This window comes from Semicossyphus pulcher, unplaced genomic scaffold (assembly GCF_022749685.1).
Source record: "Semicossyphus pulcher isolate SPU_LCO1_2020_fin unplaced genomic scaffold, fSemPul1.0.p SCAF_13, whole genome shotgun sequence".
Lineage (NCBI taxonomy): Eukaryota > Metazoa > Chordata > Actinopteri > Labriformes > Labridae > Semicossyphus > Semicossyphus pulcher.
The window spans coordinates 7006173-7023921 of NW_027211637.1; positions in this window are offsets into that span (position 1 = coordinate 7006173).

Genomic DNA, 17749 nt, shown 5'->3' on the forward strand with positions numbered 1-17749 from the left:
GCTTTACTTGACGTCTCTTTGTTCTGAGCATCCCCGCGTACAGAGGTGGAATCGCTGTGACAGGCGGGGAGAGATGTATTCATATCAGCATAATAGCAACCCTGAATACCAGAGTGCAAGAGTACAGCTGGCCTACTGATAGGCCGTCATAATTTATGGGAAATATCCCAAAAATGTTGCACCCTGCCAACACTGTAGATAGACAGTGGTAAAGTTATGAACAAAACAAAGTTTAATCTGGTTTTTCAGTCTCAGGGGGGCATGTGGGAGTGGGAGAGGGGGAGTCCAGTATGAATATGGGGAATTAAGGAAAGTCCTTTACCTAGCAACTGGTACAGAGTGGAATTCACTGTTAAGCTTTATCTGACATACTTTCATTGTTTGTTGTGTTATTACAGCAACAGGTTGCTGTGGGAACATTAAGGAGGCGTTGAGCTTTACATCTTTTTTTCCACACCTCTCCTCCATCATTAAACGCAGCGCTGCAGCCACAGGGTTGTAACTTATTCCTAACTGTATATTCCCAATGGTGTTTACCTTTGAGCACCAGCCTTGTCCCCACAATACATGATTACAATACAGTGTGTCATTGATTGGACATGGCTCCCTCTCTCAAACATGCATTGTCGTTCACACACCTGTGACGCTGACACTGCGGGAAAAGCTGCTGGCCGGGGCCTGTGTCCCAGACCCCCGAACCTCCCTCCCTTTGCGGCCCATCCCCGTGCTTTCAGGGGGGCTCTTGTTTCACAAAGGCTACGCCAAACCGCAGAAGAACGCCGTGGCTTTCTGTGAAAAAAGACGCCTTAAAAATCCAACCACTCACACGCCCACTCTCGCCTCCTTTTAACACTCACTGCTCACACCTCGTCCTCGGTTATGGGTTCAGGTAGGGTTGGGATTTGAAGAGAGTGGGGGTAGGGGGGAGGTTGATGTTGATATGAAATTACAAGAAACGCCAAAGGGGTCACATGTGCACATTATCCGACCTGGTAAGCCTGTTGAATATGCATTGTTCTTAGTAGTGCAGCAGTAAAAAGCTAATGCAGGATGTAAGCTGAGAACTAAAGTGGATTGGGGTGTGCGGTTGAGGGCTTGGGGGGTGGTTAGATCAGGGTTATGAGTGAGTTAGAGGGGGGGCTGTCAAGCACAGGTGTAAGACTTCTACAGCAGCAGTGGTGGATGGGCAAACAGCAGGGCCATTGTTCCCACATACGCACACAAACACGGCGCAACAAGTGTGGCCCAGGCCGGCATATGTGAGAACAGGATATTGGCTCATCTGTTAGTCTGATTAGCCATATAGCATCGCACTTCCATCTCCTGCTAATAACAACCTCCTGAAAACAACACCTGATCCTGTTGATCCTGCTGCATTCATGAGAAAGTAGTTCCATGTTCCTTGTCAGATTTACTGCAACCTGATAAGGTCAACAGTGAGGTGGAATTAAGACGCAGGTTCACGCTACATCAGGCTTTTTGTGGAGATGAATTGCAAATTACCTGTGTAAGCTGCGTTCAGCATGGGCAGCTCACAGTTTAAGCAAAAGATTATGATCCCTCTGAACTTTCATGTTGAACAACCTTCATCCTAAACAGCCAGGAACCGCACAGTGTTAATGCTTTTCATCAGTCGCGCACACATGGAAGCTGGATTTTCACATATCAACAAACAAGGGAGACATCTGTAAGTTGTATATATTATGCATACAAATGTGTGTATGTGGTAATGAGCAAATGTTGGTGGTAATGTGGCCCGAGTGTGTGTGTGTATTGAGGTGAGAGGCGGGGGAGCTGGAGGGCATGTGTGACCTACGTGTTGAGTTGTAATGTAAACCAACCATGTGTGGTGGGCTGCTCTGTGGTCATTTGTATTTCAAACTAAAGAGGCCAGCGCTGAAGGGAAACACTCAGAGACAGCTGATGCTCACATTAATCTCCCGTCCTTTCAAAGCTGAACCTGCGATGACTTTCACCGTCAACTTTTCACTTTTTGTTTGGCTTTTCAGAGCCGCATGTTTTGTCAGTCTTCATTTATCTCCATTATCATTTATTCAAGGAGAGAATATTCAGTGTTTTCTTTTACAAGCACTTCCATATCATTTTAAACAAGCGTCTTTTAAATTACTCTAAAGCATTTAAACATTATCTATAATTAGGTCAACACTCATCCTACCAACATATTAAACTTACACAGAGCAACAGGTGGAATCCCACGGGACCAGGGCCGTCCATGAGGGGGGGGAAAGGGGAGAGCTCTCTGGGGCCCAGTCGGTAAGGGGGCCCATGGAGGCCAGCAATAACCTTGTTCATCCCTCTTTATTTAAACATAAATATGCACCGTTAACTCATTAAAACAATAGTATTCTATAATGTCAAAATTGCATCGTAGACAGGCCACACATGACCTTAACTACTAAGGTTGCAATATTTGAGTGAATCCTTGACATAACAAGATGGCACATTAATTCAGGATACCAAAAAGGAAGAAGAAGAATAACAACGGGCTGGCCAAGGCTTTTGACTGAAACAATAATGTAGTACCAGTGGATACTTTTTTCATTTAACACCAACATTTTCTGTGGATAATAATATGACTATACACAATTCTTGTGTTTGGGGGAGTTGAGAGAGAAGGCGCATGCGTTTATATGAATGACTCAGATTTGGGATGGGCCTGTTCACTGGACCTTTCAGGATCCCAGCCATATCTGTGATTGGGCCCCATGAAAATGACTGCATAAGAGTAAACCAACAAAGCAAAATGTTCAACCTTTTTCTCAAAAGATTACAAATCATGTAATTAAAGTCATTTGGAGAAAAAGAACATTAATATTTCAAGAAAGTGACAGTAGTTCTGCAGACTGTGTTTAAGGAGAGTTGGAAAAAGGTCTGGATAAGAGTTAAATCTGTGCTGTTGATTTAGTGTTGCATTTCCATAGAGTTAGGGGAATTACAAGAGTATGCTTAAAAATAAAGCGTCAACATCTAAACAGTCAATCTACAGAAGAAAAAAGAACCGGGCCCTACGTCCCCATAATGCATCAAATACTATCTTCTTGTGGCGTATTTGTGTAACATCATGCAGAACATTAAGCTATGTACAAGAAACCAAGAAGAAAAAGCTGTTCAGAAAAAGTTAGCCTCCTACTTCTTATTCTAAGTATGATATATAGGGAATTTCTGACACCTGAAAAGCCAACATGGCTAACAGGTACATGTAAATTAAATTAAAAGTAACTATACTCAGTTTTAGTCTGGCTTCACTAAAAACAACAAATCAGTGACATCACATGAGAGGCATATTTAGGTTTCATTTTGACTGTATGGTGTTACTAAAGGGCTATCTAGGCCTGGTTCAGCTTCCTGGAATACTGTACGAAAGTCTTCAAGTCCAAATCTTTTTCCAGTCTTTTGTTTCCATTACCGTGCACAGCATCAGACCAACAAGTCTTCCAAGTTAAATAATAACATGTGATGTCATCTCTGGTGGGGTTTTAATGCAGTCCTGGATTAGGGTTTTTTCACATTTTCTAATTGGTAATCCTGACTACTCAACAACTCAACTTTTGTCTTTTAAGTTTGAAAGTACAAGTGTTGTGCATAACTATAATGCTAATGCTAATGCTATGCTAACCTTGCAACCTTGCCCAACTCTTCTGCAGCTTCGGGCTAGTACGACTAACACTGAAAACAAAGAATCTGCAACAGGAAATAACTGCAGACGGATTTACTTTCACTTTGATATCTAATAACTGACAGAAGGAAGTAAAAAATGGTTTGAGCACAGAGACCAGAGACATAGTATCAGGAGTTCCAACCAACTCTTCAAGACTAAGCTCAAGACTAAGCTCTAACATTAATAATGTGTTTTTCTTGATTTAAGGACTTGAATCTGGACCTGTTGGCTGTTCATTATAAAAGCTAAGCTGTTGAGTTGTTTTTAAGCGCTAATAAGCTTTTATCTTTTGGTAACCCTTTAGATACTTCCTTGATCTCTTATCTCTGAAGGAAATTGTTAGACTCAACTTCAAATAAAGGCTTTATCAGTGTATCCATTATTCATAATTCACATGGTCCTCCCTATGTACACATTTATATCAAATTAAAAACTTCCCCTTTCAAAGCGTCCACCTGATTCATAAGCTATTCTTGAAATGTAAACATGACCCAACCTTGCAACTAGTTTTCAAAAACCTCCTCATCCTCCTCTTCCTTCCTTCCCTCCTTTTCCTTCCTTCTCTCCTCCTTATTAGAGCTCAAAAGCACTGATCTACCCTGCGGGGGAACGAGGCAGCATAGATGCACCGTACCATTCATTGAGCTCCTTATCACAACATTATCTCAGCATTCCGATGCCCTGAGCTGGAACGTGCTCATATTCTCAGACGACGCCTACCTTGTCTTTTTATTAAAGACGCGGGTCAAACTGGAGTGGCAGATGTTCCCATTTGCTCAGCCAAGTAGAATGACCTGCTCCTTCAGGCGCCTCCTTCCTCTCCTCCTTCCATATCGAGTGACTGCCAGCCTGAAGGCCATTGTGGACGTTTAAGGAAGCGCAGAGGAAAGAGCAGAAGGAGACAGAGCTTAGAATAAAGTTGAGATGGATTCCTGGAGTGGCTGAGGAGGAGGGACGATCGGCTCCAGTAGGGGCCCCTGGGCTGCGTCCATTGAAAGCCACCTGTGGATCCAGTTCCAGATGACCCTTCTGGGCTCTATCAGATGGGAGAGGAAATGGAGAGGTGTGTTTGGGTGAGGAGTGTGTGAAAAAGAGCTTTTTACGTTCAACTATTTATCCAAGAATGCCTTAAAAATGTTTTGTCTGGGGCCTTAATTCTGTTTGCCAAAAGTTGGAAGGTTGGGGGTTCGATCCCCGACTGCTTCAGTCACATATTGAAGTGTCCTTGGGCAAGACACTGAACCCCAAATTGCTCCCGGTGCCATAGCCATCTGATTGGAGATTGACACTTAGGCCTTTGCCATCAGTGTGTGAAAGAGTGAATGCGACATGTAGTGTAAAAACAGCTTTGAGTGGAAGATGTAGAAAAGCGCTATATAAGTACAGTCCATTTGCTAGCTGCTTTATTTCTAGCCTGGTGAGAGACAGCTACACATGTAGTTTTTGAAAATTATTAAGTTATTTTTTCATTTTAGCTTATTTATTCACAAAGATATGATTTACATTACACATCATTTTTTGTGGTGTTCCACAGGGTTCTATAATGGGCCCCATTTGAAATAACTTTAAACATGCTGCCCCTTGACCCCTAATCCTTTTTTTTTCTCTAGTGTATCCTTATCCAGTCTAAGTAAACTGAGATGTTCCTTTTGATTGTCCCGTCCTCCAATAATTTATCCCAAGGTGTTCTGAGATGGATAAAACATCCCTCCAGCGTGGAGGAATATTCTGGATCTGGCCTGCTCACAGTTTGATGTGTCATGATGACTCCAAACATAAGCATCCTTGCAGTATGCTTGCCAATCAGTAACCCAAACCACCTTAATAGTTTGTATTGACTCACAGGAGTTTAAACTCCCTCCAGATCTGTGAGGTCCTCGCCCTAACTTGCTTCAACACTTCGGGATGAAAACTACTTTTGTTTTATGTAGACGTCCAATGAAAGCACAGACAACCCCAATGTGTTGATAGTCTGTGTGAGCTTACTCTCAGCTGGAAAAACACCTTCCAACAGCTCATTGACTGAATCTAAAATTGTTCCTCTGAGTCCAGCTGACTAAGTATAATCTGCAGTTGACGTGAGGAAGTTGCCTAAAACAGGGCCTCAGATGTTAAAGCTGTGGTAGGTAAGTTTAAAGATCAACTGTTAGATAAACACTTGTAGTTTCCGTTCCCCTCCTCGCTCCACCTACCCTGCCAGTAGCAATTAGCAGCAGGTGATTGACAACACAGAACACTGCTTTCATGCTTCACTGTTGATCCTACTTGGTCAGATGCCCGAGCTGCACAATTATTTTGAAAGCAAAGAGAGGGCCGCCGGCTCTGCCAAGATTCTGACACATAAAACTACTTATTTATGTTCACACAACACAGACATTACTTGTGCTCGGCTCACAAAATATCAGCTTGTGAAACTTGCCCGCAAGAACTTTAACTCTTTAGCTAAAAGCCTCAGGCTGCTCTTTGATTATTTGAACAGTTGGGCTGCCATGAATAACTTGATGAAATGAAACCAATGCAGTGTTGCAGATGACATGTTGAGGATTATTCATGCATCATTTTGTTAATTTGTGCTTCCATTAAGTTGTGACTTCTTCATAAATCTCTGTCATGGCTGCTTAAAGTCTAAAGAGGCTACAGCAGTGCTAACGTTTGTATTGGTGGTCACACTCTTTTTATGATTATATCCCCATTATCTGACAGGTGTAGCTGTCTTCACTGCTAGGTCCTGGATATGTGGGATTTTTGAGCACCCACATTAGGCAGTGATGTCATATCAGCAGCTCCTTCATGGTCATTGGAGCCAACTGCCCCACTGTGGTTTGTGGTTTGCTGAGGTAGGCATGTCAGGCATCTCCAACTCTGACTCCAAGTAACGAAGGGCTGCTATGCCAATGAAAGTGTTGGGACAGCTGTGTGTGAGTGTGTCTGTGTGTTGAAGTCGGCTTGAATTTAAGAGACTTAATCCTCTTTATGTCTTAGAGATTGTTTTAAAACTACAATTTATATACAGTTTTATACAGGCATTTTATTATTGAAGCATTTTGTTATATTTGTTGATTTTCTCTTTACATGCCTACAGCAATCAAATACATTTTGTCACACACTCTTCCTTCTTGTGTATGTTGCTTTACTTCCTGCCTCTTTGTGTTTTCCTGTTTAATTGTGTTCACTGCCCTTATTGTTTTCACCTGTGTCTTAATTGCCTCACCTGTGCCTGATTAGGCTCTCCTTCACCTTCTCCTGTGCATTTAGTCCCCTGTTTCTGTGCCAGTATCTTTTTTTTATATTAAATACCTCTCATCTTAAAGTTTGCTTTTGGGCATAAATTGAAACATTTGTTGATTCAATTTGAGAGCCAGCTGCACCATTTTAATAATAATGTCATGATATTTATGGCTATTAAAGGGGCCATATCTTTTGAATGGATATTCTCATTTTTTGCATGGGTTTCACATTTTTGGGTGTTTGTTGTTCACAGTGAAAAAGTGAAAACACAATTCCGTGTTTTTCCAGAGTTACATGTTTAAAAAGTTTGCCTCTGAAATGGGCTGTTCGGAACAGCTGCAGTTTTCGACCAATCGTCATTCACCGTCATTCACCTCAGGCTGCCTTCTTGCACTAGCTTGTTGTCAAGATTTCAGCTTACCATTCCGATACCTCCTTCTGATTCTGGCTCGTACATATAAGGCCAAATAAGCGATCCTAGAGCAGCCAGTTTTCTACAACTTTGGAGTGACAGTGCAGTGCAGCCGGTCTCTCACGTAAATTAAATCATGTCTACAATTTTTTAAAACTAAACAAACTTTACCAACGTGATTCAAAAACACATTAGAATTATAGAAAATGTATTGCATAGCTAAAATATATCCACTTTAATGTACAAAAAACTTCAGACCATGTAGCATCAAGTGTGGCAATATACCCTGTTCTAGATAAGAACAAATTATAAGCTAAGCTTATTATTTAAGCATTTGATGTATTTCTAGCCTGGTAAGAGCAGCTACACCTGTAGATTATGAATGTACCCGGTTAAAAGCAACTTTTTTGTTTTTTCATTTTAGTTTATTTATCTCCCAAAATGTGACTTTTCATTTTTGAGGCGTTCCACAGGGTTCTTTTTTAGGCCCATTTGAATTTACCTTGATAATTATGCCCCTAATCCAGTTGATCCCAAGATGTTGGGGTGGGATGGATAAAACATCCCTCCAGCATTGAGGAAAATACTGGTTCTAGTCTGCTCACAATTTGATGTTTCATGATGACTCTGAAGGGAAGCATCCTTAAAGTATGCTAATCAGTAACTAAAATGCCCTAAATGGTTTGTCTCATCTCCTCAAAAAACCACAGTGGGGCAGCTGTTGCATCATGACCCATATGCAAATTCACAACATCTTTTGATGGTGTTTTGAATAAATCTATTCATGCATGTATTTTTTATTCAGACCAAGCTTCATTTTTGCTCTTTCATAATGTCGTTGCAAACACTGTAAATCACAGCTTGTCAGCACCATGTAATTTTATCTGAGCTGAACAATATGACAGTATATAAATAAAGACACAGTCAAGAAATGTAAACTATTTACCAAAGTACAGTGACCGTGTGATGGGAGTGATGTGCTGTTGGTTAAAAACTGCTTTTATTTTCTTCATGCTGGAGAGGCCTTTAGAATCCTGCCCACCTGTTCCTGCTAAAAGACAGATCACTACAGACAAATTACTTTAAGAGACTTTTACAAATTATTACAGCAAGGCATCTGGAAAGCTTCTGGACGTGTTAATAGGCAACAGTTTTCTTATATCAAGCTTGTAAAGTGAAGTGTATCAACATTTTCTTGTGTCCCAAAGGCTTCGTAAATACTTCTGAAGACTCTATTAATTGAACTCCTCCTATTTTTAAAACTAATTAATTGTTTCAGACGTTCGTCAAGTCGAATTTTGAAAACATAATGTGGAATCAAGTGGATTGGGTTTTGGACTGTTGGTTGGACGACAACAGAAGTTTGAAGACACGGCTCTGGGATGTAATGAACCTTTTTTTTTAACATTTCTTTGACATTTTATAGACAAAATTATTTGATTTATTGTTAAAATAATCAGCACTTTTATTGACATGTGAATAATCACTAGTTGCAGCTCTATTAGAAGAATGAGATATACTTTATTAATTCCCAAGGGGAAAATGCTACACACACAAAGGCCAAAAATACACACATGCACAAACAGGACCCTATGGACATGCATTAATAGAGAGATGTCAGACTGAGGGGGCTGCACCGGATGAGCAGTTGAGGATGTGGTGCCTTCATGAACTGAAATAAACTGGCACTCCTCCGGCTACTAGTCCCAGTTTCCATACTTGGTCTGTGAAGGGACTCAAACCCTTCGGATCCCAAGCCAAGTCCCTAAAGACTGAGCTACTTCCACCCCAAGTGCCGTTACAAGTGAAATTAAAACATTACAGTTTACAAGGACTGAAGATTTCAAAGTATTCAGAATTACCCTCAGCCCTGAATCCTACACCTGGGTGTGCCAACGTGAATGATAAAATAGTTTTGGTTACCAATCAGGTGATAAGATGATGGCGATATGATAAGCGAGGTGAGGCATGTTTGCGTGTGGGCAGATTCAAGATGCCAGCATGGAGATGGTATCACTCCTTCATTACAGAGGCACTCTGCACGGTGTGCATGTAACTGCTGTCAGAGAGGTATAAAACTTCCAGAGCCACCGTAAACTCGCCTAAAGTCACCTTCCAGATGGCAAATTACTTTAAACACACACGTCCACTTTCACTTGCAGCCCTGTCAGAAGTAATGTTGCGGTGTTTGGACAGCCTTCCTGCAGCTGTCACATACATAGATTCAAGTGTGGGAATGCAGGGAGTGTGTGCGTGCTCCCATGTGCATGTGTGAGCACGTACAGTACAGGCGGGTGCATTCGTGTACCTGCCCGCTCCTGTGCCATGTTCGAGTCACTGGACACGAGCGCAGAGGGAGCTGCTGGTGCTGGCGACTGTGGCGGAGGTGGTTCAGCGGATCACAGCTGTTTGTGGAATGGCAGCTCATTACAATGCCTGTCTGTCAGGACGGCCTCACCGAGAGCCTGTTCTCGCTTGTTGATCTCTGTCAACAAACAGCAAATACCACAGACAGTCTTTCTCTGCACCTGTGAGGACGATGAGGTCTGAGTGCTAACACGTGGGAGTGAGACAGGAAAATAAGAGAAATCAGGCTTTGCAATGACTGTCGATTTTAGAGGTGTATATTGTTCTCTTTAACTCCAGCCTACACATGTACCTGAGGGGATTTTCCAGCCTTACAAACAGTTCTCACCAGTTTAAATCACCTGTGGGCCTGCAGCAAAGTTTAGAGACACTTTAGAACACCTGTGTAACCTAATGTCTGACTCTTCTACCTGATTTCTTGAGTCCCTGTAGACTCATCATATTAACCAAGCAGTTACACATATGTCTCTGTGAGGCTGCAGTAATGTACTTTCAGCTAAATGCTAATGCTAACCCTATTCCCCAACAGCCCTTTAGCATGCTAACATTAGCACCAAAGTATACTGTAAAACTAATGCTAATGCATAATGCCTTTATTGCATAGGACAGCTGAAGAGAGACAGGAAATGTGGGGAGTAGAGTGTGGGGGATGACATGCAGCAAATGATCAGCGCGTCAAGGACCGTAGCCTCTATACATGGGGCGCCTGCTCTACCAGCTGAGCTAAACCAGCGCCCCACTTATTCAGAAATTTGGACTAAATTGCTGAACGGAAGTCAGAAAATCACTGATGTAGCCTTTTATAAATAATGCATGACAAATATAAAGTCTCAGATGAACTCCAGACAATTTCTATTGAATCAGGTCCGAACATTGTTCTAACTTTCTAGAAGTACTACGTTTGGCATAGCTGAGGGGTGGTGCTGGGGTATAGCATGCAGGAGGGGGAGGACTCATCTTTAAAGGGGACTGTTTTAGTTTTTTTTTTTAATCATGTTTTTGGCCTTTTGCATTTATTTGATAGGACAGTGGATAGAGTTGGAAATATGAGTAGAGAGTGGGGAGGAAAGGCAGCAAAGGGCCAAAGGTCAGAGTCCAACCTGGGACTGCTGAGTCGAGGACTGAGCCTCTGTATACGTGACACCATATAAACCACTGAGCTAAACTGGCACCCCAACAGGGACTGTTTTTTGTGTTATTATTTTTATTTATTTATTTATTTTTATTCAGCCTTTATTTAGACAGGTAATGTCACTGAGACACGTGATCTTATTCTCAAGAGAGATGTGCTTAGACGGCAGCAACAACACAGAGTTACAGACAGACAGGACATTCAATACAGAGATACAGAACAAATTATGAGTCATTAAAGTCATTAAAGTGATTAATGCAAATCAAGCGATTCCAACAGACTCCCCGTTCCCTAGGGGATTGAAGCTGGACAGCTTTAAGTTCTGCTGTAGTGTGTTCCAGGTTGATGAGGCAGAGAAAGAAAAGGCCATTTTATCGAATTCAGTACGGACTGATGGGGTGGACAATCAATAAAGAATGTGTTTGGATGTATGCACAGGATAGATGAGAGCATGTAAAGCCATATATATGCAAGCAGAAATGTGTAAGATCAAAGGGTTGTCAAGACATTTCAGTCCAAACCCTAAAAAGTAGATCCCTATGGGGGCAGTTAAGGTAAAGCCAGGTGATTATTAATATCTCTGGAATTCATCTTCCTGTGAAACTAAAATATCTAGACTAATGCTTCTCATGTTTATAAAAACATTAGCATCACTGGTGTCTCTCATAGGGTTCTCAGGCGAGGTTTTAAAGGTTGAGTTCACCCAAATACACCCATACAAACATATGTCATCACCTACCCTTATGGTGTGCAGCCATGCAGACAGTTTCACTTTAATCTGCTCTGGCTCTGACAAAGATTCCTGCCCACAGCAAAACACAAGCGAGCTAAATGAAGTTGCATTGTAGCATTGAAGAGTGACGTGATAAAATCAGGAGCCGCAAGGGATTCCTGGAAGGCATTTTTTGGGGGGAACGGTTTTATAGTGAACAAATCATGAGAGCTACAAAAAAAAACAGCAGAAGGAAGACTGCAGAGGAAAGGTATGTGTGTTGCATCAGCGGTGGCAGGTGTGTTTGTAAATTCCTCGAATGTAATTGGAGCTCTCGTTCACATTTAAGCATATGTGTGGAAACTCCCAAATACAAATTCTTATTGTGTGTTCTGTCCTGTGTTGCAGATAGAGCAGTGCGTGTCAGAGAGGAGTTTTAGTTTTGGATCTCAGAATAAAATTTAATGGCTAAATTATCTGTACAGCTTTGAAAAGTCGAGGCGTTAAAATGTGAAGTGCTGTGGTGAGTCCAAGGGGGGAAGGCTGCCATGGGTCTCATGAGCTCTTTTGTATAGTCTTGATATTGGCTCAGTGGTTTCTTTGTGTGGTGAGGGACCAAAGTGGGAGTCAGAAGGATGTTGCTGAAAGAAAGATGGCATGTAAATGTGTGTCTGAGACAGTATGACGGAGATATGTTCTGAAAACATACGATTTCTGCCTGAGCTTCTTTGTGTAGTTATGAATGTGGTTTTAATAATAATACATAAAATATGTTTTAATAGTGCGAGATGTTCTAAAAACCAGCATCTGTGAACCATTAGTGATGTCTGTGTACGTAGATATATTTGTTTCAATATTATTTTTAATGATAAATTACTGCTATACAATATATATTTTTTCTAGTGCATTTTCATCCGGACTGGTGGAAAGTTTGTCTACATGTGTACAAAATAGGAATCTACAAGTGTAGAATTGAAATCCACAAATGCCTTTTACGGTAACATTTCACTAACAAGACCACGCCATTGTACAGTAAAGAAAAGTAGTTTATTTGGAATATGCTCGAGGGTCAATGTAAGGTGGGCTGTCGAGGTAGCTGGAGCCATCAGGAACCCAGGGGTCGAGACTAGGGATGCACCGATACTGATACCCGATACTTGTACTCGTACCCGTACTCGTAAAACTACGCCGATACAACCGCACCCGATACCATTTTACAGCTTGACATTAGCCTCCTGTTAGTTCAGCAGGTAGGCAGAGAAGGAGCAAAGGCTTATTCCTCACAGACAGCACTAACATGTCCACTGAAACTAACAGAGTGTAAGCCACGATTGGCTGACAATATTTGGAGTGACAGTGTAGCCCCTCCCCCCACATGTGCGATCCCACGTGGGAGAGCGGCTGCACTGCACTGTCACTCCAAAGTTGTAGAAAATATGGTTTTCTAGGATCGGTTATTCAGCCTTATATGTACGAGCCAGAATCACCAGGTGGTATCTGAATGGTAAGTTGAAATCTTGACTACAAGGTAGTGAGAGAAGGCAGCCTGAGGTGAACGACGGTGACTGACGATTGGTCAATGTCAGCGAAAGCAAGGTTCTACGCAGAAACCTGCAGCTGTTCTGACCGGCCCATTTCAGAGGCGACCTTTTTAAAAATGTAATTCTGGAAAAACACGGAATTATGCAGTTTTCACTTTTTCACTGTGAACAATAAACACCCAAACATGTGAAACCCATGAAAATATGAGAATTTTTTTTAAGATATGGCCCCTTTAAGACACAAAAGATCTGTGATTCACCTGAAGAATGTGGGTTGAATCAAAATCTACTCAAAAGTACAGAAGGTCGAAATATGTAAGCAATTTCATAATAGGGAAATAAACTCAACATGGGACATTAGAGGAACTTTTGCCAACCTTCTCCAGGAATGCAAAATGACCAAATATTGCTATTGTCCGAGGCACAGTGTTCCAGTTAACTCAACTCAAAAGGCTCCGGGGACTCACACCAAGACATAAATCTATGAAAACTAGACTTTAGTAATTGCCTTAATCTCTGGTGGAACCACAGCTTTCCATAAATCACAACATGGTTGAGGTTTGAGGGCAGCGGTGATATTCTTGTAAACATCATAAGGTTAGTTAGTGCCCTGCATGCTCAGCAGAGGAGATTCAAAAAGCAGCAACAAACACACACAGGATGGGAAAGAGCACATGAGGAATCCTGACTGTCCTTGTTCAATGGCTTCCTTTGTGTTTTAATCTCTTCCTTAATTTCCCGTTCGCATTTTCCAGTCTTAAAAAATTCCAACCCCATCATTTTCCCCGTGTGTGTGCTGCGCAGGCCGAGCACGCTGCAACAATCAACACATCCTGACGAGCATAATAGCTCTTTGTATTCCCCCTCCCACTGCTGGAAACTCAGAGCGAGTCAGGCACACACACACACACACACACACACACACACACACACACACACACACACACACACACACACACACACACACACACACACACACACACACCACTGTTTTCAAACCTACACCCACCTAAAGTGACCTGGGTCCCTGCAGTTTCTCCATCCATGCAGCCAACACACAACCTAAAGTCCCTCACACTTACTCTCACAGGCTGACAGATTGGCTTCAGCAGGCAGAGAGCGGTTAAATCCAGAATAGATGGAGGGTGACAAAAAAAAGGCAACAACTCACAAGCCTGTCTTTTATTTTTGCTGAAAAGCGAAAGAACCACAAATCATCTTCACATCTTTCTGGAGCCAGATCACGTCCCAAACCGCCAAAGAAGGAATGGAACAAGACACGCACCGAGAACCACGGCAATATATGGACCATGGCACTATATTTAACTCCTGCTCATTTGAATTCCAGAGTAAAAATGTTGACTAAACAAATGTTTTGTCTACTGTACATGTGACTGTTTCATTTTAAAATGCATTTGTTCAGCATTTCAACATGAAAAGAACAGTCTGCAATGATGCATGTGGAGCAAAGTCCTGTTAAGAATCACAACAGTAGTGCTCAGGCTGCATAAGGCCGGAGATATCATTGCTTTTTAACCTTGCGTACGCATGTTATGTAGCGTTAATTTCTAAGGATGTGCAGAGCCGACGCTCCAAACAGACGCAGGGAACGTTGAGCAGCCATCACATGCACACCAGCGCGTAGTTAAATGCAACTACATCTCCAGCTTAGGAAGTGAACGTAGCCTTCGGGTCTGAAAAAGTGAAGCCATTGCAGATGTGCTTTAAAGTGTGAAAACTTGAAAAAACGAAGTCTGGTGGGACAAGAAGCATGAGAAGTCAGACGATCACGATCAGGCAGGTTGTATCAAGACTACCAAATTGTATGGTATGTATCAAATTAAACACAATAACTGTCCTTTAAGAGTCACCAACTCATCTACAGAGCATGAGACTTGTAAGCTAATGGCTATAAAAGATGTTGACCCTTTTTTTTTGATTGAAAAACAACTGTAGGTTTAAGAAAGTTATTTCCTGAAGTTCTACAAACTCTGATGGACAGTGTTAGTGTGCAGCTGCAGAGGACTTGAGAGTGCGAACATGCTAACAGCTTGATTTTGCCTCGCAGATTAGAGAGTGCTCCGGTACTTGAGCATGAAGTGCAATAAGTGCTGTAATATTTAAATAAATATCTTATTTACATGCATAAAAATGCAAACCAGCTGAAAAAATAAACTTTATAAGTGACATTTACATATTATTGTAGCGCTGTCTAACAGAAATACAGGTTTTATTAAACCAAATGAAGTAAGTGAGAAATAGAAAATTAACGCTCATGCATGACATCGCTGATATCAGATTGCATGTAGGACACAGTGCCATGATGTCACAGGAAGGTGTTGTGTTTATGAGGCTGGTGTCGCCAGGGTGAAGCCATATAGCTGTAGCATTGCTCGGGCCACACCTTATGTGTACTGTGACCCCATCAGTCAACTGATCTATTTCTAACTGCTGTGCATTGTAAAGCGGAGTGATTACTGCATTACATTTCATTCAGTGCTGTTTGCCTGCCGCTGACCTTTCAAATTCAGCCTGGAGAAACGTTCTCACTTTACATGGACGGCTATTATAAGTCTGATACGTGTCGTATTGTTTGCATGGCAACTTATTAACAGGCTTACAGGATGGATTGAAAGTTAAGGGGCATAAAGAAGTAATTAAAAATTAATAAATCAAAGGAAACTTTACTGAGAGCACCTTGTAAACAGTTTCATAATTACTGGACAGATCCAGTGTGTATTTATCTACATGACCTTTGCCTCTCGTGCTTCCTGGTTGCAATGCTCTGCTAGGCCCACTAAAGTACTAAAACAGCATCTAATCTAGCTAATTTCATGCTTTCGCTACAGTTTATGTTCATATTAAATCTCTCAGATCAAAGCTTTAACGCTGCGTCTCCAGGCAGACATACTCACAATAAACACACACCATAAATTGTATTACAGCACCTTATCGTGCTAACATGGAAATAAGTAATGTGTACTTTGTTTGAGGCGTTGTTTTATTATATAACTACATTTCCTGTTCCCATATTATTGCCTGTTCTGTCTTTGGAAGCTAGGAGGACAACCTTCTTTGGGGAGAGGACATCTTGGGAGTTCGGCCTGTTGATATCCTTGCCAAATGTTCGCCTCAGGGTGTAACTGTTTAATTGTGTATTGTCCTTTTTTTTGATTAGCTTGAATTTAGCTTTGTTGTGTATCTTTGCAAATTAGAGAAACATCATTGATTTCTGGGGCTTGAATAAAGGTTTAAATGAATGAATGAATGACATGGGACCACCACTAACCAACCCGAAAACGATGGCCTACAGGAAGCACAACTATTATTAAAGCTACTGTGAGATACTTACAGTTTGCGTTGATTTTGGCGCCCCCTGTGGACAAAAGACAAAGTGGTACGTCTAAATTACTTCTGTAAATTATGTTCCCATGTAAAGTAAGATAGATTGATTGTTATCGGATTGACATTTTTCTTTGAACCAAAGAGCAGAACAAGAATGCAGTATATCCCTTGAAAAGGTTTAATGAAGCTTGTAGTTACAAACATGTAATCTGAGACGGTGGCTGAAGGGGGGAAGAGAAGCGGGCAGGCCGTGAGTCTCAAGAGCTGAAGAGGGCAGACTGGTTTCTGTGGTTGATCCTGGAGCACAGGAGAAAAATATTAGCAGCAGGCTACAGAGAAGAAACAATATGTTGCGCACAGGAATGTTCTGGCTGGCCGGAGCGTTGTACCTCATAGGTAGACCGAACGATTTGGTGATGAATGACTGAAGAACCAGGCAGCCTGTGGTGTATCTTTATACACCGCAGGCTGATGACTTGATGAGGAACAGGTGAGCAGGCTGAAGCAGCAGGAGGTGGTAATTAGTGGAGCAGGTGAGGAGCACTGAGGATGGCAATGCCCAGAGACAAACAGAGAGAGAGACAACAAGAAACATGGGAAAGGGGATAACTCTCAGCCAAGGCCTCGGCTGTGAAAGTGATAGCGTTTGCAAAGTGAAAAAGGCCTCTGAATGGGTTGGTTGGTCCTTTTCTTTCGGTTTACGTCCATTTTGGCGACCCTTGTGGACAAAAGACAAGCAGTTTGCTGTTCTGTACGGAAGTCCTAAGCGGACATGAATTAATACCTTTTATTTACTTAGTTTTCCAGTCATAACGAGTAATTCCCTTTTTATTTTTTTTTGTGATTTCTACTTAAACCCTATTCGCACGGGACAAACATTACATGTGGACCCTGTGTGATTTAGGAATGACCCCTCACATCTGTGTTTCATGCGCCGCATTCGCACGGGATAAGCAAAATCTATTTTATTACGATTTACAGAAATCATCCCCCGTATATGATTGAAAATGTCAAGGCTTCATGTAACATCTGCTTAGACTAAAGCCCGTTGAAAGATAGAAAAACGTTCCATGCATATCATCCATCTCGTCGTCTTGAATTCGCTCTTGTGCTGGATATGAGTTTGCTCTTTCTGCGAATGCTGTGTAGCTAGATGAGCCTCCTGAATTTGCACCCAAAATGCTGTCAAATCTTTCGTTTACAATTTCCACCCCAGCCACCATAATTCTTGACCGGGAAAGACGCAGGAAAAAGCCGCGGAAATAACAAAAACATTGCAAAATATAATATATATAACCCCAAATTACGGGGATGCTGATTCACACGGGACTAA